Source organism: Salarias fasciatus, chromosome 23, assembly GCF_902148845.1.
Source record: "Salarias fasciatus chromosome 23, fSalaFa1.1, whole genome shotgun sequence".
NCBI lineage: Eukaryota > Metazoa > Chordata > Actinopteri > Blenniiformes > Blenniidae > Salarias > Salarias fasciatus.
In genome coordinates this window covers 9018755-9038506 of record NC_043766.1, presented here as the reverse complement: position 1 = coordinate 9038506, position 19752 = coordinate 9018755, and the positions used below count along the sequence as shown (strand labels likewise).

At 39.5% G+C, this 19752-nt stretch overlaps 1 protein-coding gene across 1 annotated transcript in view; it reads left to right on the top strand.

The window, feature by feature from the left end:
• Positions 1–19752, top strand: part of ptprsa (protein tyrosine phosphatase receptor type Sa) — a 225866-nt gene that overhangs the window by 27754 nt on the left and 178360 nt on the right. The window contains exon 2 of the mRNA XM_030082488.1: positions 16578–16677. The gene's annotated coding sequence lies outside the window, so the exon portion shown is untranslated. The remainder of the gene's footprint in view (positions 1–16577; positions 16678–19752) is intronic.

The following is a 19752-nucleotide window of genomic DNA, read 5'->3' as shown; positions in this document are numbered from 1 at the left end:
GCTTGGGCTAAAAACATGCCTTTGCCCCCGTGCAGACTGAGATAGTATGTCATGTAGCGATTCTACCTCACTCAAATGATATGGGCATGCCAGGGGGTTGGAAATCAAGGTCTTGCCCTTTTTAACCGTGTTCCTCTGCTCTGGGGTAACGGCCCCCGGGGTAGATAGAAATTGAGTAATCCTCTTATCTATTGCTACTTCCCTCACCCTCTCAGATCATTTTTCTTCTGCTTTAGTGTATCATTCCATGCTATACTGGCAGACTGCTCAATGTTTTTCCATTAGATTTTTTTGAGCACTGTTTGGAATACAACGATTTCAGATAAAAATCAGGTGGCATTAAGAATTTGACATATAAGATCTTCCGCACACATGAGTGACACATATAAGCAATTATTTATCACGCAAAGTTTCATCTGGCCGGCCACATTACTGAATCTGCTCCTTTTGCAGTCACAGCGGCATTATTGAGAGAACTGAATCGCAGCTGTCTCTGTCCTCCGCAGTCTCCCACAACTCTTACTTTTGTGCCATAAGTTGTTCCTTGGTCAGGCCAGAGAAATAATCTGTCCATCAGGTCCAGGGTCAGACCCAGGGCCTGATCCCAGTTGGCTGGCCAATACACCTTCAATAGAAAGCAACATCCTAATCACCTCAGCTGGCTGGCAAAGCACAGGCATTTTTACTCCAAGTTCATAGTTCAACTCTTTTCTCTACCATTAAAAGTAAGACACGAATGGAAAGACGTCAATCCCTGATTACAAAACCTCCCAAAATATTGAGAGAAAAATCAGTGTGTTTCAGTGTCACTACTTAAAAAAATATTCCAAAAAATATTTGCAGCTGAGGATGGATCCTCCTGCCTCCCTGGGAAGTAAGATTACATTTGCTTAATAGAAGTTACCCATTGGCACACTTAGCCTTGGCTCATTAGCTCACAATGCCCTGCAAAGCACACATTGGCACACATCGCGGTGCCTCCATCCAGTCATGTTGGACATGGTGTGTGACTGGTATCCTGCTGTTTGGTTGGTGACAAAGACTATTTCTGTACTCGCTCTCAGAAAGAGAGACAAGCAGGATGTGAAAAGATGAACTCTCATCACACTGTGCTAAATAGCACCAAAGGGCATCAACCACACCTAACATTAGCATGCTCCTTTCTAAAGCTGTCGTGCCTCTCGGCCACCAGCGTGCAGCTGCTGAAAGGTCATATGAGATCCATGTGCAAGTCTTGGCTTATGCAAATGATCTTTGTTTTAGAACTGTTAAGTTAAAATACAAGGCAGGATTGGTTTCAACAATACACGAAACAAAATATGGAGATACAAAGATATGAGATGAATGCTGCTTTGACTTATAGGATAGTTCTAAAAACTGTCATGGCCAGCACATTTGTGTAAGGGTAAGGACTCTCATCTCACAGTGAGGTTGGTTTTTAAGGTCCTTGAATTTACAAATTTGCCCTTTGCCTGAATGGTTTTCTGGCAGGTTTTTCAACTTCCAAAAGCATGCCTGTTAGATAAATTTGTGGCTATAAATCGTCTTTAGATATGAATATGTGTAATACTTTAACTAACTTAGAATGATAAGTTCCAGCCCCAACAATCCAAACGTCTGTGAAAATGAACATGAAAAAAAAAATAATGTTTTCCCTTGCTGTTTATCATATGGTGTCTGTTAAAGACTGGGAGGAAAAACAACAACCAAAACATTGAGAAATAAAATGAAAGGCTTTGATAATTTCAAAGTTTTTGAAGGAGCATCCTGTTTGTGGTCAGTAATTGAGTATGCAGATAACTGTAAATTGATTTTGAAAACAGATTCTTGAACCACTTTTCCAAGTAAGTTGAACAGCACTTTTGAAAAAGTTGTGCCAGTCACAAGGTTCAATGAGACACCGAACAAGAAGAATCCAAAACTACCACCCGCGGCTTTTCGAGGGAAGAACGAGGCTGACTGTTTGAGCTTACATTGGGTATGAGATCTTCATCTCTTTCTATAAAGAAAAAGAAAGAAAAAAAATCTTTCTACCATAAAGCTTTTTAATGAAAAATTACTTGACTGCCCAGCTTACCTGGTTGTTATTTTTGGTCAACTTTGAAAAAAAGGCAGTTTCTCTTCAAAGTGTAGGGTGATTAATTACTGTCATTAGAAAAACTGTTGTAAAACCCCACATCCATGTCAGTTACTCTCAAATTACTTTTTTGCAGTTTGATAAAGCCCCTCAAAAACCCAAGTATTATGATCGTCGTTGGTGTAAATACATCTCTAACCTCCCAGAAAAAAAAATAAATAACCACCAACACCAATGTCTTTGTATAAGAAGATCCTTGTTTTTGTGTGACAGTTTGACGATCGACTGGCGTTGCTTCCTACTAGTTCACTGCTTCTTGCCTTGTGTCAGTTGTAGAGGCACATATCAAATGTGTAGCGGATTAAGTCAAAGCCTCTTTTTTACCTTTTCATATTGGTGGAATAAGAAAATTCTCACGAAAAACATACCAATAAAAAAGAAAGTAGTTATCATAGTAGTTATGGCTGCGTCAAATTAAATTAACAGCTAGACTGCCCTTTGGATTCTTTGATGTGAAATAATGTCATAATCGATCTATGTCCAAGTGTTTTTATATTAACATTATTGTGAGCAACTTTGTTTTAGCTCAGAAATTCAAAAAGTTAAGTTGATCAGTGCACACCAAAGTAATATCCTGAAAACTCAATAGTGTTATAGTGTCTCAGCTGGAAAACAATAGCTGAAACTTAATAACAAGTGACAGCAGTGATGTCTTGATCCTTTCACATCTTTCCAAGGAATTTTGTATTTCACTGATTTTTTTTTCTTTTTTTTTTTTTTTTTTTCACCCAAAATGCAGTTTTGTTGTCTCAGTCACTCCTGGGTTGTATTCAGCTCTGGTGTGATATCATATCTCTTAATAGAATCTAATAGAGGTGGGCGACAAGGGGGTATAGGGAGATATATTGGTTTCTGGAAGATCAAGAGTGGGGCCCATTTGTCAAGTTGTTATCAGTGGAGTTCAAGAATTTGTCAGAGTCAATAAGACATCCGGCTGTGCACTGACAGACAAGAGTCTAACATTCAGCGAAAATGAAATTTTTCACAAGACATCAATGTCTGTGCATAAACTCTCCATATAGTATGACTTGTTTCTGCAGGGACTGAGAAGGAATAGAGGAGACACCAACAAAAAGGGTGGAATACCAACTAAGTGTGTCCTGGATGCATAAATAGCAAGAGAGTTTAGACTAAACAGCCCTTTTTTCCCAGAGTGTTTGAAGAAACAATATTGAATTTGGAGATAATGTGGCAAAGATGAAACACTGGCTGATCAAACGGCTATTAGCCGCATCCTACCACTACTTGTTCTAAGTGGTTTTTCACTCTCGTCTTCCTCTCACTTATGCTCTTTTGAGTGTATTTTTATTGAATGTTCGAAGATACACATCTTTAAATAGAGCGGTGGGTGTAGGAAGGGCACGTGTGGAGGAGGCTATGCAAAGGAAAACAAGTTGAGCTTTGATGTCTGTGTTTTGCTTAACTGTCCAAAAGAAGACTTGAGAAAATTCCAGGATCAATAGATCTTAAAGAAGTACCACAAATCAGAATTGGTTGCTTTATTTACTGCATTTTTTTTTCCTTTTCTCCTCAATGGCACTCCCTTTCGTGTGTGTCTGTGCACCCCAAGGAGTGTGTGCCTTTGCTCGTTGGCTCCACTTGCATTTTCAACCCTGCCCAGCAGCTGCTTCCATAACATAATGATCCCTGTTTGAGAAAAAGTGCCTCCTGGGGATGGGGAAGCAAACTTGCAGTTGAAAAATGATGTTGAATCACAATTATGTGTGGACAGTGGAGGATTGCTACACACACAGACACGCACACCCACACCAGACATTATATTTAATTTCTTTTCTTTCATTTTTTTTTTTTTTTTTTTTTGCTTTTGATCTAGCCATAATAATCATTTGCCGATGCGGATTTCTTATATTTATTTCATTCAATCCTCAAACATGGCTTCACATGAAATGTCAGCTTTCAATAAAGATAAATTTCTCTTTCTCAAATACACTTGCATGCACACACACACACACACACACACACACACACACACACACACACACACACACACACAGAGGCACGCGGCCGTGCACATGCACACACCCGATCACACCGACAATCTTTTGGACACCTGATAAAAGAAGCGGGGAAATGCATGTTCTTGGCTGCAGACTCAAGGTTGTAGTTGGAGTCAGCAAGGTGTGCCAAGTATCACAGCTGTATGCTGCAATCGATGACCTGGCTACCAGAGAGCTGGGATCAATGATGTCCTCCTTGTTCACACTGCAGGCTTTTCCTGGTTTTGTTTTTATTTTTTATTATTTTTTTTTTGGATGTTTTTTTGTTGTTGTTTTCTTATAGACATGTGCTACAGTCCTTTTTTTTTTTTTTTTGCTGAGACTAGTTGGGGAGATTAGTTCCAGCATTATTTAAGGCAGACAGATGGAGACGGATAAGTACTCCCAGTGTTTTATTTTTTATTTTTATATTATTCCATGCAGATTGACTGCAATACCTTATTTGTCTGTCTGCCAAATTTCCTTGTGCCGTCACAGGCTTAAAAACTATGATGTGCCTGGCCTCTCAGATTTGATCCTTTATTAAAGGGTCAGACAAACATGGCACAGCAAGAGCTAATTTGTACCAGTTTTGAGGGCAATCGGATCATCGCCTCTTTAAATCCCTGCAAGGAAGAAGGATTGCACTTAAACAGCGGCCTGCTACTCTAATGCCCGTTCACAGCAGAGTACTATTCGTTAAGAGACGGAATACGCTGATCGGGGTCAATTGAACACATTCTTCAGATATGTACAAAAAATACAAGAATCATTGTAAATTAATACAAATAGAGTAGCACTTTAGATGCTGTCTAGGGCGAGGGAACTATAAATTATTATTCATCATTTTGTTGACAATAGTATAATTGTGCTGTAATGCAGAGTTGCTCTGGTTTATCCACACAAAAGTACTTCCAAAAACAGTCAGATGTACTGATACAATCATCGAGAACCAGTTTAGAGTATCCAGTTAATTTTACATACATGATTTGGGATTGTAAATGATGGTGGCACAGGGAGACTATTAAAATAAAAGAGGCTTTTTTTAAATCAGCAACAGTTGTGTGTTCAATTTTCTTGTACTATTCGTTGAAATGCGAAAGAAGCACCACATGCAGTGATTGATTTCAAGGTTTCTTTTTTCCCAAAAATGAACTTATTTATTCAATTGAGTCATTGTTTTCATTGATACATTGCCTTAAAAGTTACGTGAAAAGTAAAAATCTAACTTTTCAACTCGTTATCTGAATAATGATGAGACATTTTGCAGGCTGACTCCACTCCCGAAAAGGCACTTGGGGCAAACTGGGAGCTTCTAATTCTCTCTCTGCTGCTGAGGTCTTTTGGCAAGCGGAGAGCTCAAGAGAGAGGGGTTGTGGGAACACCATCTCCCTGCTCTCTATCCTAATTCTGCTGCCCGGCATAGTCGGATAAAGAGGCCACCGGCACAGCCTCCAGTGTTTCAAGTCTGATTAATCTTCTGATTAGGTTAATCCAGCAATGCTTCAATGAAGGGAAGCCATTCCCTTTCCGAAAGTCTCCTGTTAAAAAAAAAGGAGGGGAAAAAAAGGAGCCGCTTTTTTTCCTTCTCCCCCCCCCCATGATTATCTTCAGTCAGAGGTTAAAGGTGTTGCTCTTCATCACATGCCTTAACTTACGTGAGAGTGTTTAAAGCACACTTTACACCAGGATTGTTTCTGCTGTGGACCTTTGTTGAACCACCTCTTGATTTGATTTCTGTTCAATTTCTTTAAGTAAGGTCTCCTCATGACAAATACCTTAAAACCCAGGTTCGATCAAGGCTCTGGTTATTGTTTAACGGCACAAAAGCTAATGGGATTCAGGTAGTGGAGAATGCTATAGTACACGCCGCGAGTAGATACAATAGGAGCCATTTCCTGATTTATCGGGGAGTTGGAGCAATGAATAGAAGATGTTAATGAAGGTCAAATGACAAAACGCTTTCTCTGGGTTCATAGTGGGGTTGAGTCTATTAAATGCCGCCCATCACCACACGTACTCTAACACACACACACACACACACACACACACACACACACACACACACACACACACACACACACACACACTTTTATTTAGCCCTCCGCTGCTTAATGATCAGGCGACGTTTGCTTCACACGATGCCCGTTGTTCTGTTCGTTTTTGTAGAGCTTCCGTCTTCATTACTCTTTCTTTAATCTCCATGAATCTTCAAAAATCCTAAAAAAAAAACAAAAAAAAAAAAAAAAACTTTGACGTTCTTTGCTGAAATATTATCCTCCCAGAGTATCATCTGGTGAATTTAATGAAGTATTTGAGATTGGTGGTATTTCTCGGCATGTTGCTTTTGTCATTTGAAAGTTGTGTAAACTTAGGTGGTTTATAAATTGATTAAAAAAATTATTGAGCCAATTTGAACTCTGATCTGCAGTTGCACATCAGTCAGAATATAATGTTTTTTTTTTTATTTTTTTGTCTCTGGTGAAAGATGTAGAATTTCTGTGTAGACGTGAAATTTGAAATCATAATTTCTTACAAGACAGCACAGAAGATCGAATATAGCAAACATTTAAGTATATTAAGAGAAAAAGTTGAAGTCTGACAAGTTGGTGCTGGAAAATTCTTGCTCAAACTGACTAAACTTCTTCGCGATATCTAATTTTTCATGTGGCAAAGTTGACTGTTTGAACTTGGAAATTATGCATGTGACTTTGAAGAGTAGGAGGGCAGGCTGGTTGAAAATAAAACTGGCAATCATCCTCAAAGTTGACTCTTTGAAGTTGTACATATTACATTTTAAGCTTTTTTGGAGGAGATGGTGTCACATGAAGTGATTCACACTGAGGGACTGAGCCAGAGTTTGGTGTCTTGACACTTTGACACGACTCACACCTGCAAGTAGACACAGTGTTGTGCTGTTAGATCAAGCCTGTGACCTTAGAGTTACATGATAGTCATTCTAACATCAAGTCATCCTGCTTCCTCTCAACCATTCAGAGCCGGGAGCAACAAGCATCACTACTAAGTACTACTGTGACACAACTCTTGGATATCGCCCCTTGCCGCCGCACAGTTTCAAGTTACACTGGGCACCAACCTAAATGGATTTAAATTTTTAATTTGCACTGGAGAACAGAGATCACATCTTGGGAGGATAGCATATCTGTAATTTATTTAAGAACCCCACCAAGGGAGAGTTATTTTGGAGACAGAGAGCTGGAAGGGAAGCATCCGGGTGGCACTTCATTTTTTTTTTTTTTCTCTCTCTCAGCCCAAGGGGCTTGTAGGTAGACTCTACTCAGCAGTGACCTTCTGTGCAACGTGGAGGAGCACTGAGGTTGAACACTCTATTCATGTCTCAGTCCTCGGGTAATAACTGTTGAGAGCAGAAACAATTTCTCCGCTATCCTCAGGAACAATGGAAGTGTTTGAATAATTGATGTGAAGTTTTGCTAAAAATCTTTTTACATTTTACCAGAGTAAAGCGATTCTCCAGCTCTGACACCCTACAGTTTGTCTCATCTTGAATTACTCTTCCGCTTAAAGACACAGCTCTCTGAAGAGTGCAGCAAAGAGTGCTCAGCTTCCCTTGGTCAAACACACATCACCTTAGCCGGCGTGAAATAAAAGCATTGTCACTCCTAATTAAATAGGGGCTGATTAGCTTCGACAGGTGTGGCAGGTGTTCTGTTTACTCAAGCAGCAGTAACAAACACGCATGCAGCAATCTGCAGTAATTTATTAAAATCACCATCAAAGCTGCCACTTAACCACGCTGGTGTGATGAGTGTCTGCATGTGAAGTGGGGTGAAAGGGGTGGGGGCCATGGAAGCTGGTGGTGGTGGCACGCTATCATGGAGTTCATCCTTAATGAGTGTGGATTAGCGGGGATGATCCGGGCTTTGCAAAACCCCTGGTCCAAGCCTGGTGAGAGTTGTGTGTGTGTGTGTGTGTGTGTGTGTGTGTGTGTGTGTGTGTGTGTGTGTGTGTGTGTGTGTGTGTGTGTGTGTGCAGTGATTGGAAGTGACATCATTACACAATTCATACTCGGTTTGGAAATCTTTCTGAGAATTGTCTGCAATGGTGGACAACTGGACAAAATATGATCGTGTGCTTATGTGTGTGTATGTGTGTGTGTGTGTGTGTGTGTGTGTGTGTGTGCGCGCGTGCATGCGCAGATTTCCGCATCTTCTCCTCTGCCCACCAATCGCCATGTGATGCCCCAGCCACCTCCTCCCGAACAGATGATCATGAAAGCTGATTAATATTTTTTTCTGCAGTGATTTATTCATCCATTTAATTATTTGCGAGCTGTTGCTGGCAGAGGGATAATGTCTGCTAATCTTTTTCCGCAAAATTTCTCAAAATTGTTCATGAAATGAAGAGTGAGCAGCTATCATAAATATGAGAATTACAAAATAATTAAAACTACATTGGATTTTTGATGCCTTCCTGATAGAACAATCCTCTTCAGGCATTTTTTGTTGTTTTTTTGGAGGGGGACCAACTTGCCCATATTATGCCACTGATGAGACAGGTTCAGAGAAACTTGTGACCGCCAGTGTGAATTTGCATGCTGGAAATTCAGTCATGTCGGCATGGAGGGGCATGTGAATGAGCATAACTCCTCTCTCCCATAGCAACTACTTATGAGCTTCCCTTGAACTTCATGTTTGAACTAGTGAGGCTGCTCAGAGGCCAACAGAAACAGCATCGTGTGGACTGAGAAGTTACTTGGAAGAGATGTTTGGAACACTTGCAGAGCTCAAACACATTCTTGAAAGTATTTTCTAGTTTACAAATCAATCAAAAAGAGTAGAATTACATATTAAAACATCAATATTCAAGTTTATTTTGATGTAACTCACGCCATAGTTTTGCCTACAAGGTCCATTTAACAGGCTTACATTTCCAACACCTCTCAGCTTGATGACGACTCTCTCTTTCCAGTCAATGGCTAATCCGGAGATTTGCAGCAACCACATAAAGACGTTACAGTGATATGTTTGCTGTCAAAATGAAATATGGGCCATTGTGACTAAACAGCAAAGCCATTCTTCTGTTCAACCCCAGACCTCTCTTGTCACAGATACACACACGTGGCGTAGACTGCAGAGCATAAGATGGAAATCAGATAGTCAGACAATAATTTGAGTAGCAGCCATAAACATGTGGCCTGGGAGATGATTTATAATAATTAATCCACATTGAACAATCCCAACAGCTTCCCACTCCAACCCTCCACCAATTCACCACACGCGCACGTATAACACACCCTCACAAACTCCCCACCCCCTAGTCATTCAAGCTCGGGAACACAGCTGTGACCACCTCGGCGCCTTTCCAACCCAATGTCACCAGCGCTCCTATCGAAGGACATCGAAGGGGATTTACTCTATCCCTCTCTGCCTGTTAAACCCCTGCACCTTCACAATAGAACACGCGCTATGCTTTATCATGCCCATCATATCATGAACCATTAACATTGGGACCTACAATAACATTATTTATGGAGGCGTTAATATTAATATCGACCTGTGCGCTGTCAGGCGAAGTGATTTACTGAGCACTGGAATGCCGAGGCATGTCGAGGTGGCAGGTGGACTAATTGAATATCAGTCACTGCATGCAGCATGCCAATAGACACACACTTGTCACTGTATAAGCACACACGATCATCCAAACTACACATGCAAGAGAAGTCATAATGACTTACATGCATGACCTCACTTGCAAGCAAAGTACGAATAACTACCTGGTTTCTGCAGGTGTGCAGCAGGCAGGTCACCTCACAGACCCTCAGCTAATGTTGCATGGAAGTAATTATGAGTGGAGACCTGCAGAGAGCATGTGTGTATAATGGACATTGTTGCACCATCTTCAGTCAGAGTGGCTCATGGCTGAAGAGCCTCGTGTGTGAAGTGTGCTTCTGCAGTGCATCGAGCTTCTCTAGCAGAGCTCCAATGTATGGGATTAGTTAACTGCCTTAGAGAATAATGAGGGTGGTAGACAAAAACTGCATAATTAAAAGCTTACATGTTTTTTTTCAGGAATCTCTTTCGCTCTCGCTCTCTCTGTGTCTCTCTCTCTAATCACAGAATTTCCACTTTTTTTTCTAAATAGCTGAAATAGCTGATGCGTTTTGCATTCTGTAATACTAAAGTTTGTCTTCCTTTAGTGAACAGCAGATATGCTGTTTGGCAAGTCAATATGTGTAAGAGAAAAAGAAAGAGAATTTTTTTTTTTTTTTTTTTTGGCAAAATGAGAGAGCGACAGCGATCAGCACTATCGTCTGTGGTTGTAGTTTCACTTTTTGCTGCCCCGTAACCTTTAATTTGGTTATGTTCCTTGTTTTGGGGCTTTTTCCGAATCCTTGTACGAAGAGAACAAAGAAACAAGTGGTTTTATTCTATATCTTTATGAGGACGTCCAAAAGCAAATCAACAACAACAACAACAACAACAAAAAAAAAGAAAAAAGGTCCACGGTCTGAAGAAAGTATACACAATATCTCAAGTATATATACGGTATCTAAATCAGGTTGGCACTGAATGAGTTGCGTCTTTCCCTAAAAGCACACACACATATATATATATATATATATATATATATATATATATATATATATATATATATATATATATATATATATATATATATATATATACACATATATGTATATACGTATATACATATACATACATAACATATATATGTTTTAGGAAGTGGTCAGGTAGGCTTGCTTAGGCATGTTCATTTCTGCAGAGAACACACTCAGTTCCTCACCTCCGTACATCGCGACAGCATTGAGAATCATACTTTTGATGCTTGATTATACACAGATATTATAATTAAACGGGTACCGAGAGACACACATTGAAGAAAGTGAATCATGGTTATGAAAATAAATCTCCCTGTGTTCAATATAAATAAATAAGTTAAAAAAATCTCTAAATAAATAACAAAATGCATCATTATAGAAATTGCAATCCACTAAAAACATCTTTGTGACAGCAAAAGCCACATTAGTAATGCTATCCCTGACTTCATGGTATCTTTAAAAAAGATCTACTATTTACTTTTTAAAAAGGAAAAAAGTTTTAATTTTACTTCCTTGTGAATTTGATATTCAAAGTGTGAATATACAAATACATCTCCTTTTAATTCTGTTATTCTAAAAATCAGCAGAACTATATTTCAACTCCCTTGGCAAATTTTCTTTCATGAGATTTTTATATGTGGAGAGACGCTAAGAGTTCAAGTCAGTTCTATTCATGTCAAATATATAGAAGCTGGATCTAAGCTTCTTCGCTCTCTCTTTTGGTTGTTCATATCCCTGGACTTCACTCCTCTCCTCCTTTTCTTCTTTCCTCTGATCTTGTTTCTCAGCTTGTCATTTCCTCTCTGTTCCACTCTCTATTCCTCATTCACCACCTCCCCCACTCCCCGGTCTCCTCTCATGCTCGTTCCTCCTCCTTGTGTCTCCTCTCCTCCTCTTGTCTTCTCTTGTCTGTCCCCTTGTGCTCACCTGTCGTTTTCTTACTGTTTTCCTTTTGCACATCTATTCTCTTCTTGACTTTATCCTTTTCCTCTCTTTATCTACTCCTCCTCCATCTGGCCAGTATATTTTTGTTCATGTTTGTCTCTCTCTATATTGAATCCTTTATCACACTTCACCTTCTCCATTCTCTTTTAACACATATTCTAAATGCTTTTGCTTCACTCTCATAATGTGCTTTTTCTATCGCTATTCCTTGATGATCTGTTTTATTTATTTATTTATTTTTTAATCTGCTTCAGGGTGTTTCTGTATGTATTTCATTCTAGGAGATCATTGGAGACCTGGAAAATGGGGTAGAGTGAGCATAAAATGAAAATGGGGAGGCATGAGGTGCCATACCATAATAATTTTATTCAAAGGTAGAACATCTCTGTGTTTATGTGGTCAGGCCATGATGAAAACTATGTTGACATTTTTTCATCTGTTTGAAATGTGTGTTTTTCTACTCCTCAAGTAACAGACCTGTTGACATTTACACAGAATAGGTCAGCCTTGTGTTTTCTTACTTTTGTCCTTTCATTTTTTTTCCCCCACATATGTGCTTCAGGCGTCGTAGTTCCATGTTCTTCTCATCTGAATCAACCCTATGTGGTCGCATTGCTGGAGAGAAACTACATAGACCCATTTCTGAGCATGCATGTTTTCATTTCCCAATTTGCCATGCACCATGATGCTCGGCCATCTGTCTCAGCACGGTGACTAAACTCAATGCCAGTATGTTGCAGGGTCATGAGAAAACAAACCGGAGCTGCTTTCCACGTGAGTGGACAAGGAATAACTTAACCCCCGTTCTGTAGTAAACAAGATTAAAAAAAACAAAAAAACAAAAACAAAAAAAAAGCCAGCCTGAATTTAAGCATTGTTATTTTCACCTGCATCTGAGTGTCTGAGTTGCGGGATTCCTATTGTCTTAGATCCTGATTTAAAATGCGTTTTAGCTTTCATTCTCGTCAGCTAACCCTTCATTCCGGCTGATTAATGGCGACTTGCCCAGCCAAGGGAGTGTCTCATGCGACGGAGGAAGCGGTAGTGCAACAGCGTGTGTGCAGTGAATAAATGCTGTACATTAAACAAATTCCCCCGCGCTCATCTTGGCAGCCAGGCATGTGGGAGTATTGCAGAATTCAACCTCACATTTTTTTTCCTCTCACGGGGACTCACGCATTAATGCTCATGTGCCGTAATACTCACACACACATTACTTACATGCATACGTTTATTAATTAATCAATTTTTTTTTTTTACTTATCCGTTTATTTATGTACTATGGGAACCCCCCCCAAACCATTGATACTTGTTTTCGAACTTATTCGCTCGAAACATTTTACACCATGTCACATGAAATATAGGAAGTTTCACAAAGAATCCGTTTGTTTGAATTTTGCCTCTTTAACGTGTTTACAAGCGTGCGTTCTCACACACACACACACACACACACACACACACACACACACACACACACACACACACACACCTTCCCTCCTCTGTCTGCCCCTGTGCTGCGATCAGGACGCCAGGGGATTCTTCTGCAGCCGGCCTGTTAGTTGACACTGATTGGCCAGTGAGGGCTAGCTTGACCCCAGTAGCCTGTCAAAATAAAGAATCGTGTTGATGGTCAGTCGTTGAGGTAATAATGCCCATGGAGAATGCAAGGAGACTGTCTACATGCAGGGCCCGGTTGTTGAGAAGGCAGTCGGGGAAGAGAGGAAAATTCAATAGCATTGGGTTCAGGACAGAAAAGGGAATTTGTAATAGTTTGTACTGCCAAAAGAGTGTGCAGTTTTCTTATTAGTTGGAGTGATAGAACTAAAACGTTCTGTGGCGTTTTAGATATGAAAACAATCCATTACTTTTCTAATTTGAAACCGATTGACGTTTATTTTTTAGTCGTGAAATGATCTAAGACATTGATGTCTTATTCGATGTCTTACTCTTTACTCATGTCAGGGATCATCAATGATCAGCGGTGAATCACAGACCCCTCGGACCGCAGACCCCTCAGAACGTTTCAAATCAGATGGAGCCAAATCATTTCGTAATTACAAGAATTGAGGTACAAACATTACACTGGGGGATCCAGAAAATTCTCACTTTATCTCCGTTTTGTGAGCAGATAATTTATAATGATGGCTATTCTGGATATACATTTTTGCTAATTACATGAAATGCAACCATGTGAATTGTGATGGAAAATTTGAATTATTGAATATTTTTTTTATTATCATTATTATTGTATTATTATTATTATTATTATTATTATTATTATTATTATTATTATTATTATTATTATCATTATTATTATTATTATTATTAAACCTACATTGCTTTTGCCTGCAACAATACTTCTGACATCATGCACATGCACACGATAGTTACCGGCAGTAGGTTTTCTGCACATGCATGAGTAAGCTGACAACAACTGTCTCTGTTAAAAAAGTGACGGATGGGCTCCTTTGAATTTAATAATACTTCCCCAAATAACTTTACATTGAGCACAGTATTATTTGAGTCAGCAGGATTACATTTCTCACACAGTCCAGATCCTTACTGGGCCTGTTTGATGAATAAATACATCTAAATATCACTGAAATTGTAGCGTTGTTTTCCTAAAATATTTCTGAAATGAAAATGGAAAAAGCTGTATAAATTCTTAACTTCATTATTGACAAGCTGTTCTTGTGCAAACTCACCTCTTTTCTCCAAGTAAGCCTCTCAAAATTCAATCATTTTCGATCTGTTCATGAAGTTTGGGGTAGTTTTTAATTTTCAAATACAGAGGCGGCACTTCAAGGAAGCACCTTCCTCTTGGCCATGTGCACAAATGTTCAATTCAGTTAAATTATTTCTATAATTACATCATAGACATCTCATTTCACCTTACTTTTGAGGAAATATATCGAGAGAGACTCAAACAGGTTGCTCCAAGAACTTCCTGTTCCACAGTCAGGGATCCTGCAAGAAAGTAGTGGCGACATGACAGAGGAGGAAATGCACAGTCTGCAGCAGAGAGCCAGCAATGAATGCAATGAATGGATTGCACTTACATATAAAAATATGGGGAATGAGTAATTGAGAGAGCTCAGTACATGAAAGAAGTTCTCCCAGCACTTTATAGCTGCTTACCCAAGAAAACGGTCCACAGTGACCTGAGCCAGCCCGAAGCGTAAGTTTAGGCATACAGGAAAGTTTCAAGACTCGGCTCAAAAGTAGAAAGTGTTTTCTCCTTTCTATCTCAAACAGGAAGCTGGTGCCATAAGAGAGGAGCCATAGCTGAAGGCTCTGCCTCACATATTACTTTTTGAAACTTCAGGAGCTCCTAATTAAGTCTGTGAATGAACTCTTCTGCTAATTTGGTGTCTAATTTACTATGAAGAGCTTTTTTAAAACATGATGCCATTTATCAATGCAATGCTGAAGCTGCACAAGGCCCACAATTACGCTTAGTTATGTTTAAAAACATTGCATTGAAGTAAAATATCATCCAGTAAGAGCATCTTGTTTTCATGTTTATAATTAGCTTACAGCATGTACATTATTCATAAATGTATTTGTGGGATTTCGAGTGGCATTCTGTCCATACTTGAGGGACTTCATGGAGGAAGTAGAGAAATTAATAATAACAACAGTCAAGTTCATATATGACTTTCCAGTAATGACATGATGATATATTCTTCCATTGAGTCTATCACAACAGTTTTTTTTCCACAAAAGAATTTATTGCCAAAGAAATTTGAAAATTTGACAGTTTTGAGTTTCTTTTTGGGAGGCACACATTGGTATTGAATTTTTTCATGGTTTACACACCAAATAATGAGGCAAAACATCACAATAATAGTATTTTTTGGCCACTAGTTTAATAAGAAATTGCATAAATTCCCATTTGCCCAGTAATGCATTGTGATCTTTGAATAAGCAACCAACCTTAATGCCGTTTGAGAGCACATTTGGGAGAAACTCTCCCACAGGACCCCGGGTGTCTATGTCATATCGATCACCTCACTGTCATGCATTCCAGCAATGATATTCGCATAGTTATCTTGCACAAGACTCTGGGCACAGGGTAATGATGAGCTCTTTTGACCTTTCACTTGAGATAACCTTCCTTCACTGCTCACTAGAAGCTCCTTAGGGTGGGTGCATTGCCACCCACAGCCGCATACCTGACTGAGAGTATTGACTGGATATTGAGTGAGACTGTGGTGCATTAGCCGTGGCCTACAGAAGTATAGGAACTCACATCAGTGTTTGCAGAATTACATGTTCAAACACACAGACGTACACAAAAATGGGGTCAGCACACCACACCGAAGTTGTTAAAATCCACAAGCATTGTCATAAATATATAATTCATAAGGTACATTCGCACAAATTACAAAATTCCTCTGCAAGCACAGATTTCCAAAGAAAGAAGAAACATATCCATCAATGCATATTGCACATGAGTGAATATCAAAACATTAATCAGCTACACACACACACACACACACACACACACACACACACACACACACACACACACACACACACACTTGTGCCCACTGATTCGGGCCAGGCTCATTAGAGATGTGAAGGAGAAAATGATTTAAAAAAAAAAAAAAAAAAAGAAGAAGAAGGGGAAAAAAAAGCCAGGAGGGATTTCATGCAGATTCACACTCCACAGCTCTCAGGCAATCAGCAGCGAGCCTCCCCCTCACCCGAGAACTGTCGTCCCGTGGTCACAAAGGGCAAGGAGCGGAGAGAGAGAAACTCATTTCAGCATTTGTCGAATTCCCCCACCTACCACTTGAGGAGGCAGTTCATTTAGTAGTCCCTTTCATTAATGTTTCTCTTTCATTTTTCCCCTCTTTTCCTCCCTCTCTCCCTTTTTCTATCTACTTTAAAGGTACAAGTGAGTGTGTAACAAGAAGAAGAAGAAGAAAAATACGAACCCACTGGAGCAGCTGAAGATATGAGGCTAAAGAGGTTTTGAAAACAACCCAGCGGTAAGTGGGCCCCTAATTTTTTTTTCCACAGTGCACCACCATTTTAGGAAAGTGGTTCTCTTCTTTGGAAGAGACCTTGCAGGGCTGCATAATGATTGATTTTTACAATGAGGGGCAAAATTCATGCTTGCTTAATCCACAAATTTTCCTGAATTTTTGTGCCCGGTCAAGTTCTCTGTAATTTTGTTCTTTACTTTTTTCTCCCCCACCTTTGTTTTTTTTGTTTTTTGTTTTTCACCTTAAAAATCTCTCATAGTCATAGTGCAACATAATCCCAAGGTAAAGAGAGATTTTCCACTCAAGTCCTTCAAACGCTGCTTTCCAGATTTCCAACACTACAGTCCTGCTTGTATTTTGCCTTAACAATTATGACTCACAAAATTAGGCTGGCAAATCAACTTCCCTCCTACCTGAGAATATAATAGGCCTTGTTTGTTTAATTAATACATTTTGTCATCAGTAATAGATCCCCACAGTGCACAGTGAGCAGTTAATCAAACCACAGAAAAGCTATAAAAATCCAATATTTTATCACCAAAGTCACAGCGGGGATTTTAAAACTATGGTCTGTATATTTAGTATGCAGAGTGACCATTTTTTTGTGTGTGAACACATCCACAAAGAGTGTAAAAGTTCATTGAAGCCTGACTAATGCAGGTCCAGTATGCTTGTTTGTGCTTCCTGATTATAACCACATCATGGCACATTGTAAACTGTCATCCTCGTTCACACGTTTCTATGTTCCCTGTGCAAAACCCATCCATCCATATTGACAGTTGAGCTCAAGCTGAAAGAGAGCTATCATCAACCTGTCACACCAGGCTGCACTGAAGAACTCCTTGTGCACTTCTGCAATTCTTTTTATTCAACACACAGCATTGATGATTTTCAGGTCTGGAAACTGTCAGTTTGAATGAAGAAAAAAAAAAATCCTATGTTACACAGCTTTTTCTAAGCTCAGTCATGTTATTTTCTCCATTCTGGTACTTAGAGTCCCTGCTAAACTGTTTTTGGTCTGCAAGTCTTCTCTTTGAAATTGGTTAATTATTTTTTGTGCTGTATGCAGTGTGTAGAGCTCTCTGGAGATTAGAAACTTCCTAAAATAACATTTGTAGCTATTTCTTCATTGAACTCAACTCTTGTTTGTATTTCTAATAGTATGATTTATTTATTAAACTTTATCTTTTCACAACAGTCTCTTGAGATAATAATAATAATAATTATTATTATTATTATTATTATTATTATTATTATTATTATTATTTTTAGGGAAAGTTCCCAGATAATGCTCCAGCAGAATTCACAAACACACAGAATGTGGTTGCCAGGGAAAAAAGAGGAAAAAAAATTAAGTCAGATTTAGAGCAACTAATTAAAATATTCAATCTAAAACTTTCTTTCTTTTTTAATGCTTTCTCTTACAGAGCTGGAAATCTCACACAACTTATTCAAATACTAATGATGAACATAGAAACACATAGAGTTTTGTAACACCTCCAGAACAGTCATGAGCACTTCTGGTCCTGGAAGGCCGCAATCCTGCACAGTTTCAGTGTGTCCTCACTTCAACGCACCTGATAGTAATGATTGGCTCGTTATCAGGCCTTCTGCAGGGCTTCACAGTGATCATTACACCCAGGTGTGTTGGAGTAGGGGCACACTGAAAACATGTGGCACTAAGGCCATCCAGGACCAGGGATACGCATCGCTGCTCTGGAATACAGAGAAAATGACAGTCCCTTTTGATATGTGTTTGCTTTACTTTAATGAGCACAATCCCCCACATTTAATACATTTTACTTAATGTTGTGTTCATAGAATACAATTCCTCCATTTCTGACATTACAGATTTGCATTTGTGTGTTGCATATCCATCTCATCTATGGATGGGCTAATATAATCATCCAGATATTACAGTACTTGGTCAAAATGAAATCTCCTGCTGAGTTATGAAACACCCTCTGCAAAGGGCTGCTTGCAGCTTCAGTCCAGTGGATAGTTTAATTTCAAGCTGAAATATGTACTGTAGTTGACTTTGCTTCCATTACATAGACTGTGCACATGATCCTCATTTCCATATCATCACTTGATTATTTCTGCTGCTGGCGTAGCGGCAGACATGCAGGAACTGTGAATGAATGTGAACAAATGGATGTCAGAGCAGATGCAAGCCCAGACATCCCCTCTCCATGTGCACAAGGCCCCCTGCTTCTCACCACTTAGCTGAAGCAGGCTACCAGCTCCGCGATAACAGCTGGATTTGGTACAGTTAGGCCTCAGTGACCCGTTTCATGCGGCTGAGGAAAAATCGCAGAAGCAGCATTTCACATCTGGACCCCCCACTACTGGCTCCACAAGGTGGAAACGTGGAGGGCCAAGAGGGAGGACTACAAACAATTGACTGATGGGTGATAGCTTGGCTGTATGTAATTGAAATATCAGCGGATGGATTCTAAGAATTATTTAAACTTTTATTTGATACAATTCCTATTCAGTAAATGTGCTTAATTAACACATTAGGGTTGTAGTAACATCTGTTTGCACCTGCTGGATATGTGGGGCCTTTCTGAACAGAGTTCTTCTGGTCTCTCTGTGCCTACATGTGCTTTTGCTTGAGTTTCTCCAACAGTCTAAATTTGAACTTTATAGTTGATTTTAAACTGACTGTAGAAGCGAAAGTGTTTGTGCAGGTTCTTGTCTGTCATCCCGTGTTTGTTCTGCAAAGGACTGGTTACATGTCCGGGGGGTTGTCTGCTCTGCTTTCAAAGGGTGATGGAGGATTGGTTCCACCCTCCTGTTATCTGTCTCAGGATGAAGGGGGGTCCATTTAAATTAATCTGAAAGCTTGGTAAAATTCATGGAGCAACAAATTTCAGTTTTAAATAGTAAGTGTTTTGCTGCATGCTCACCAGGAAGGAACAGATGTTGAGTTGGATTTACCCATTTCCATACACAATCATGTACATATTCATAGACTAATGGTTCTGCTTTGCAAGGTGTTCACACATCATGTGGACAGAGTTTGTCTTGCTTTGCACATGGACAGGGCAAGATGAGAGATAAAATCAAACATCC